This window comes from Medicago sativa, chromosome 1 (assembly GCF_051527215.1).
Source record: "Medicago sativa cultivar Bolivia chromosome 1, Bolivia_mono, whole genome shotgun sequence".
Lineage (NCBI taxonomy): Eukaryota > Viridiplantae > Streptophyta > Magnoliopsida > Fabales > Fabaceae > Medicago > Medicago sativa.
This window is the reverse complement of record NC_140749.1, coordinates 92,340,177-92,348,435: the sequence shown is the minus strand read 5'-3', so window position 1 is coordinate 92,348,435 and position 8,259 is coordinate 92,340,177. Positions and strand designations below refer to the sequence as shown.

The window sequence follows — 8,259 nt, the reverse complement described above, 5'->3', positions numbered from 1 at the left end:
AATATCCTGACCATGTTTTTAAACTGAAGAAATCACTATATGGCTTGAAACAAGCTCCCAGAGCTTGGTATGATAGACTAAGTAATTTCTTAATCAAAAATGATTTTAAAAGAGGACAGGTTGATACTACACTCTTCAGAAGGACCCTTGAGAAAGATATTCTTGTTGTGCAAATATATGTTGATGATATAATATTTGGTTCTACTAATGCATCTCTTTGCAAGGAATTTTCTGAGTTAATGCAGGATGAATTTGAAATGAGCATGATGGGAGAGCTGAAGTTCTTCCTGGGCATTCAAATCAATCAATGCAAAGATGGAGTCTATGTTCATCAATCAAAGTACACAAAGGAGCTTCTGAAGAAGTTCAAACTTGAAGATTGTAAAGTGATGAACACTCCAATGCACCCTACGTGCACCTTAAGCAAAGAAGATGAAGGAGCTAAAGTAGATCAGAAGCTGTATAGAGGTATGATTGGTTCTTTGTTATACCTCACTGCATCTAGGCCAGATATTTTATTCAGTGTATGCTTGTGTGCAAGATTCCAATCAGATCCTAGAGAATCTCATATGACTGCTGTCAAGAGAATCTTCATGTATTTGAAAGGAACGACCAATCTTGGACTCCTTTATAGGAAATCCTTAGATTATAAGCTAATTGGATTCTGTGATGCTGATTATGCTAGTGATAGGATTGAAAGAAAGTCAACCAGTGGCAATTGTCAATTTCTGGGTGATAATCTTATATCCTGGGCTAGCAAAAGACAAACAACTATTGCTATGTCTACAGCAGAAGCAGAATACATTTCAGCTGCAAGTTGTTGTACACAACTACTTTGGATGAAACATCAGTTGGAAGATTATCAGATAACTGCTAACAGTATTCCCATTTATTGTGATAATACTGCTGCTATTTGTTTGTCTAAAAATCCAATTTTGCATTCAAGAGCGAAGCACATTGAAATCAAACACCATTTTATCAGAGATTATGTTCAAAAAGGAATTTTAGATATACAATTCATTGATACTGAAAATCAATGGGCTGATATATTTACTAAGCCTTTAACTGTTGAAAGATTTGATTTTATAAAGAAAAATTTGAACATGCACTTTGTATCTGATTAAATGCTTGCTTGCTCCTGAATAGGATTTTAGGTTCTGAAGTTAGTTCAGAAGCGGTAGTCCATCAGAAGCTCTTTATTGAGGTTCTGAGGAAAACTCGCTTCTGATGATGACGTCAGCATCTGAAGTCCAGAAGCTGGATTTGTTGCTTCTGAATAGTTGAATTAGTGGAAACGTTGGAAGTTACCTTTTAAAAAGTAACTTCTGGCCCACTAACTTGGTAGTTACTCTGTGAACTTCTTACGTGGCCTGTATGTGTTGGTGTATAACTAAAAGGGCAATGATGATTTAAAAGCTTTGAAAGTACTTTTCACGCGCCCCCAATTTTGTCATTAATGTTATGTTTGTTTGTCTCTTTTGAATTGCAATCGTTTTACTTTTAACACTTTGTCAATTCACACACTACTCACTCACAACAAACACATTTGCTCTCAAACCTCTTGCGAAGTAAGCGCATTCTCTCAACCTTAGAACCCTAAAATCTTCATCTTCTTCAAATCTTCGTAAATCATCAAATGGCATCATCAAGCTCGCAACGAGAAGATTCAGTATCTACTTCACGAATGGTCCCTGAATATGACTACAGAGGAAGAAGCATGAAATTGGAAGAATGGGATTTGCAGGTTCAGATAGAGAATCCAGTGGACTTTGATTCTCTGAATTTTCATAGGTGTTCAATCAGAAGCTACTATAAAGAGCAAGGACTCATGGATTATTTCAAAATGTTGAATGGACCAACATATGAAGCTCTGGTTAGACACTTCTGGGTAAGAGCAAAATTCTACAACAAAGCGGCATCCTTAGCTGAGGAAAGTCAGATGGTGCTAATGTATCCTGAATTAGAACGGAAAACAAGAGAAGAAATGGGTCTTGCGCCATTTGTTGAAGATGAAATCAGGTCCAGCATCTGTGGTATTCCAGTAAGACTTGCACAATGGCACATAGAGTATGTTCTCAAGGCTGCAGCCTCTGGATACTACTCTGGAATTGATCTTTCAGATGCTGCTGAAAAACGCATTTGGAAAAAGCAAGCCAACTTGGTGATATACAATTCTGAGAAGGAGAAGAAATATGCTGAATTGAGCATGGAAACTAAGATGCTTCTGAAGATTCAGAATGAGAACCTGTTTCCAAGTGGTGACTGTGTGAAACCAAATCTAGCTCAGAAGGTCCTTCTCCAGCACTTCATCAAGAAGGAAAAGGTGAATGTGCCCAAATACATGTTCAAGTACTTGGTAGAGTGTTTGAAACAGAGTCAGCTACTGGATAAACCCTTGGTTCCTTATGGAAGACTCCTCTCAGAGATATTCTATCAAGGAGGTATCTTGGACAGTCTCAGTCAATCTCAAGGCTTCACAGATCAGCTACTTGACACAAAAACTGGAAAATTCATTAATGCTCATACTCTCTTGAATATGAAGCTAATCAGTGAAGTCACCAAACTTCAAACTGATTTAAGTGAATCATTTGTTAAGTCTGATCTTATGAAGGACTTTCCACCCATCTGCAAGAAGGATCCCATTGAAGTGCAGATGTACTATATCAAGGAACATTTTGAGGCAACCAATGAGAGAATTAGATTGGAAGATATTCTAGAGGAAATGTATGGTGGTGCTCTGCCACGAGCCAGAGGCAGAAAGTCAAAAAGGAAGATAACTGCAGAGCAATATCTAGAGGTTGAACAACCTGCTAAAAAGGCAAAAGTTGCTACTGACAAGCTCAAAATTGGTAGTTCATCAGTACCTTCTATTGAAGAAGCCATTGAAGACATGGATTCCAGGTTGATCATGGATGTTGGCATTTCTCTTGATCAACCTGCTATACCAAAGAGGAAGAGGAAGCCAGCCTTGAGGAGGACCAAGGATTTTCCTCATATCACCTCTACAGCTCAAGATGCTTCTGATTTGGAGTTAAAGGAGTTACAAGAGAAGAAGGCAGCAGCTGAAAAAGTCTTGGAAATTGCTGCTGAGCTACAAGAGTCTGTAGTCTCAGAAGCCAAGAAAATGTTGCAGATGACCAGTGAGGTTGCTCAAGAGGATTCTGATCCTGAACCAGAGAAGGTAATTAATATATCATCAGATTCCGCATCCAAATCATTATCAGACTCTGATGATTCTGATGATGATATACCCTTAGCTCAACTGTTTCGAAAACCAGTAAAAAGCCAATCAACATCAACCAAAACCAACGATAAGCCCTCTCAGTCAACTACTTATGAACCAGTTGGTCACATAATTAATGAGAAGTTGGCTAAACTGGCTGAGCAGAGAGAAAGAGTCATTGATACTATTTTTCGCCTTCACCCTCAACCTCTTAACATTCAACCTCTCAACATGATTCCTCCAGAAAATGTTGAGTCTACCTCAGAAAAGGCCTCTGAAGCAACTCCAGAAGCAGCTGCTTCTGAAAATGTTGTTTCAGAAAACCCCCATCAACAAACACCTGAACCACATAAACCCACAACACCTCCACAATCACCAACAGCTACCATTGACCCCCAACTCAACACTCAAACATCATCTTCACCACAACAACCACCAACTGAAACTGAATTTCAACCTTTACCTGAACACTCCCCAGAACCAACTCCCATGGATGTTGACATCTCTCTAGTCAATGTTCAAGTCTCAACCTCTACCACTCACATTGCCTCTGACCAGCCTTCATCTTCAAACACACAAACACACTTTACCATTCCAGTTCCTAACCCTGTTCAAGATTTGGAAATCAGTGATTCTGATCTTGAAATCCTTGAACAACCACCCTCAAACATCCTGGAATCTAGATATATTAATTCTGAGCTTCTCTCAATCCTGAGTCAGTTGCATAATCTTGTGGATCAACGAAGGACAATTGATCTCACAAGTGCATATGATGACTCCTGGGCATCTCTTCAGAACCGGGCAACTGAGCTAATTGAAAGCATAAGGGCTAAGTGCATCAGAAGCAAGGAAGCTTCTGTCAGGAAGTTAATGGAGCATCTGAATCAGAGTCTCAGAGTAAGAAGTTCTACACTGCTCCTGGCAAACCAGCCTTTCTTCTTAGAAACGGACTACTTGACCAGAGAAGCCAGGTTGTGTAAGCTTCTGAAGAAACAGATGGCACAGCAGCAGCAAGAAGCTAAGGAAAGGGAACAGGCTCTTCTCCAGAGGCAACAACAGCTTGAAGAACTGTTGCAGAAGAAGATTGAAGAAATGGAGGAGATGAAGAAACAACATCAAACCAACCCTTAGTTGCACACCCTTGTGTTTTTCTTTTTGTTTGTTGTTTGTTTTAAATTCCTAGTCCTTGCTTCTGAAACCATTCTGTTTTAATTCTCTTTGCTTCTGAATGCTTACTGATTCTGACTGTTTAGCTGCTTCTGACAATTGATATACATGTTCATATATTTTGCTCTGACTTATTTAGTTCACTTTCTTTTATACTCTCTTTTGTTTGAGTTTTTCTCAAATCTTTTTGTCTTTTATGCTTATTTTAATTTTTTTTTGATAATGACAAAAGGGGGAGTATATGTGACAAGTATTTAAAGGCTCTGAGCCCCATTAATGGCATTTGAAATTTTTGAAAAACTTCTATCATTTTTTCTTACCTTATTGGTATAAGCTATGAACGAACGAAGGAGTATCAAAATTCAAGTAAAATTAATTGAACCATTCTTCTTATCTATAAGTTAATTCTTTCAATGATTCAATTTTGTTTTTAAGCTCTGATAATTTTATTGCGCGAAAAATGAATTTAATTAACCTGGATAGAACTTAGGGGGAGCTTACAAACCTCACCTTAAAGACTATCAGACTCAGGGGGAGTTTGAGCTTACAAACCTCAGATTCTGAGCTTACAAACCTCAGAACCCCAAAGTCAACTTGTTAATTAGATTAACAACAATTGATCAATTTTAAATACTTTTGTTTGTCATCATCAAAAAGGGGGAGATTGTTGGAACAAAATGTGTTTAACAATGAACCTTAAAGGGTTTTGATGATAACAAGGTATTAAAAATTGTAAATTGGACTAGCTAATATTTGTTCAAGTGTACAGGACCATAATTATAAAGTTACATCATCATTGGTTCTGAATGAGCAAATAAAGAGCTATGGAAACAACAAAAATTTGAAGCTTGGACGCTCCTGAAGGCAACTTGCTACTGAAGAGAAAAATCGCTCCTGAAGTCAAGCTGCTCCTGAAGAAATAGCGCTCCTGAAGTAAGCTGCTCCTGAAGAATAGTGCTTCTGAAGACAAGAGGTCCAGAAGCCACATCATCAGAAGCTGCGTCATCAGAAGCTGCAGAAGTCATATCATCCGAAGCTGCATCATCAGAAGCTGCCTCATCAGAAGCCATTTCACCAGAAGCTGAATATCAACTGGATTTGCAAAGAATCAAGAATTGAAGAATTATCAATGCAAAAGCTGTCTATTGGATTCGAAAACACAAACAAAGGATTAGTGGAGTTTGCAACGGTCATTTCAAAGGTGTTTGAAGGCGTGTGTTTGCAATTTGGACGAAAGCGTTGACATTGTACTTTGTACGAATTGTACAACCACGTTCTCCACTACTCTGTTTTGTGTCCACGCTACAGGACAAGAAAACAGCTCCAGAATACGGTTTCGCCTGCATAGATGTTCCTTTGGATAAGGAATGGATTTCAAATTTGTTCTTCATAGGACAACAACCAAATCAGGCAATATATCATTGGTGAAAGATCAAGCTTCAACAACGACTCTTTGGTGCGCTGGCAATTTCACAACGTCTCTTTCACACCTCTATATAAAGGAGTGAAGACCTAGAGATTTGGTAATGCAAGAACGCTGAACGAAAGACTCACAAGAATTTCACAAGTACCAAACCTCTGCTGAAATTGTTCTGCATTCACTTAGAATTTCTGTGTCTCAAGTCATATCTTAGAAATTCTTAAGTCCATTGAGTCTGTATCTGATTTGTATTGTGAGCACCTCTGATTGTATATCAAGTGTTCAACCTTAAACAATTTTCTGTGTAATTTTGTTTAGTTAAGAAGTCTCTTGCAGTTGTGCTTGAGCAGGAAGTCTCTTGATTGTGTTCTTGAGCAAAGGAAGTCTCTTGCTTGTGTGCTTGAGCATTGGAAGTCTCTTGCTTGTGTGCTTGAGCATTTGTAATCAGATATTACTCATAGTGAAATCTCCTTGGAAGTGCAAGGGGGACTGGACTACTTCCGGATTGTGGAAGGAACCAGTATAATTGCTTTGTGTCGTTCTTCTTCTCTCTCTCTCTGTTTTATTCCGCTGCATTTAGATTCTGATTATCACTTCAGAAGCTGTCTCACTTAGCTTCTGATCAGTGTGTTCAGTTTTTAGGAGAAACGAAGAATTTTTCTAAAACACAATTCAACCCCCCTTCTTGTGTTTTTCTCACCTTCAAAGTTATCACACCACAATATTGGCTTCCTCGACAGTGGCAGTTTTAGTTCATTTAGGAGGGATCTAATCCAAGTTATTTCAGCTGTCAAATCAGCTAGAGCTCTGTATTCGGATTCAGTGCTCGATCTTGACACAACTTTCTGTTTCCTTGAGGACCAAGAGATTAATGTTTCACCAAGAAAAACACAATGTCCTCCCATGGATTTTCTGTCATCTATACTTGTAGCCCAATCAGCATCTGAAAATCCATTTATGTCTAAGTCAGTGGAAGGCTTGATATGTAGACAGTAGTTTGTTGTGCCTTGTAGATATCTCATAATTCTCTTTATTCCTTGCCAATGTTCAGTAGTGGGAGAGCTCATATATTGACTTAGTTTGTTCACAGAGAATGCAATATCTGGTCGTGTGTTGGTGAGATATTGCAAGGCACCTACAGCTTGTCTATACATGGTTGGTTCTGCCATTGGTTCTCCTTCAACGATGAATTGTCTCCCGGTAACCATAGGTGTTGAACAAGGTGATGACTTCTCCATGTTAAATTTCTTGAGCAAATCACTTATATACCTTGATTGTTTCAAGTACAACCCTCCTGCATCTCTTTGCACCTCGATGCCTAAGAAATAATGCAATTGTCCAAGATCTTTAAGGGAGAATACTACATTGAGTTTCTTAATGAAATCCTCTAGAAATTTGGTGTTGCTACCTGTTACAATTATGTCATCGACATAAATGAGTAGAAAAGTGGTATGGTCAGTACCTTTGAGAATGAAGAGTGACGAATCACTTTTAGTATTCTAAAAACCCCAGTTTAGGAGAGCATCTTTCAAGCTATCAAACCAAGCCCTTGGGGCCTGTTTCAGACCATAAATTGCCTTAGATAACTTGCAGATGTGATTTGGTTTTGCAGGATCTGCATACCCTTCTGGTTGAAACATAAATACAGTCTCCTTTATGTGTCCATTTAGGAAAGCATTATTTATGTCCAATTGTCTAATGTCCCAATTAAGATGAACTGCAATTGACAATATAATTCTCACCGTGCTTGCCTTAATGACTGGACTGAACGTTTCTTCAAAATCTAAGCCAGCTGTTTGTTGAAAACCTCTTGCCACTAACCTTGCTTTTCTTCTTTCGATTGACCCATCTGCCTTATACTTAGTTTTGAACACCCATTTCGAATCAATTATGTTTTCTTGACCTTGATTTGACACTAGACTCCATGTTTGATTTGACATCAGTGCCCTAAATTCTGAGTCCATAGCTTTCTTCCACTCAGATCTAGCAAGAGCTTCTCTCACATTCAGCGGTTCCTTTTCATCGGTGTCTCCTTGTATCAGCCCAATATATGGTTGCTTTGGCTTGTAAATCCCATTTCTGCTTCTAGTACATACCCGTGTGCTATTCCCTTGGTCTACTTCTCTGATTTCAGGATCTGTTTGTATTTCTGTTTCTGCTGAAACTTCCTCATGATCATTTGTGTTTGATTCCTCAATTGAGTCCTCTATTTCTCTTGTAGAGTCTTCATTTGCATCAATTGATCTTAAACTTGTTGTTGTCTGGTCAGCATTGGAGTTTTCTTGTGATTCTAAGTTCTCTTCATCTGAACTTGGTTCTTCTACCTCATTTGTATTGTTATACGTGTTTCCTGCAGGACAAAGAGGTAAAGATGCAACAACATTTTCAGTTAGAGGCATTGTTTTCAAAGGATTTCTTGTGTCAAGGAATCCATCATGAAACGGATAAT

At 38.5% G+C, this 8,259-nt stretch overlaps 1 pseudogene; it reads right to left on the bottom strand.

Moving 5' to 3' along the window:
• Nucleotides 1–3,150: 3,150 nt before the first annotated feature.
• On the bottom strand, nucleotides 3,151–7,048 carry LOC146959189 (secreted RxLR effector protein 161 pseudogene; annotated as a pseudogene).
• Nucleotides 7,049–8,259: the final 1,211 nt, after the last annotated feature.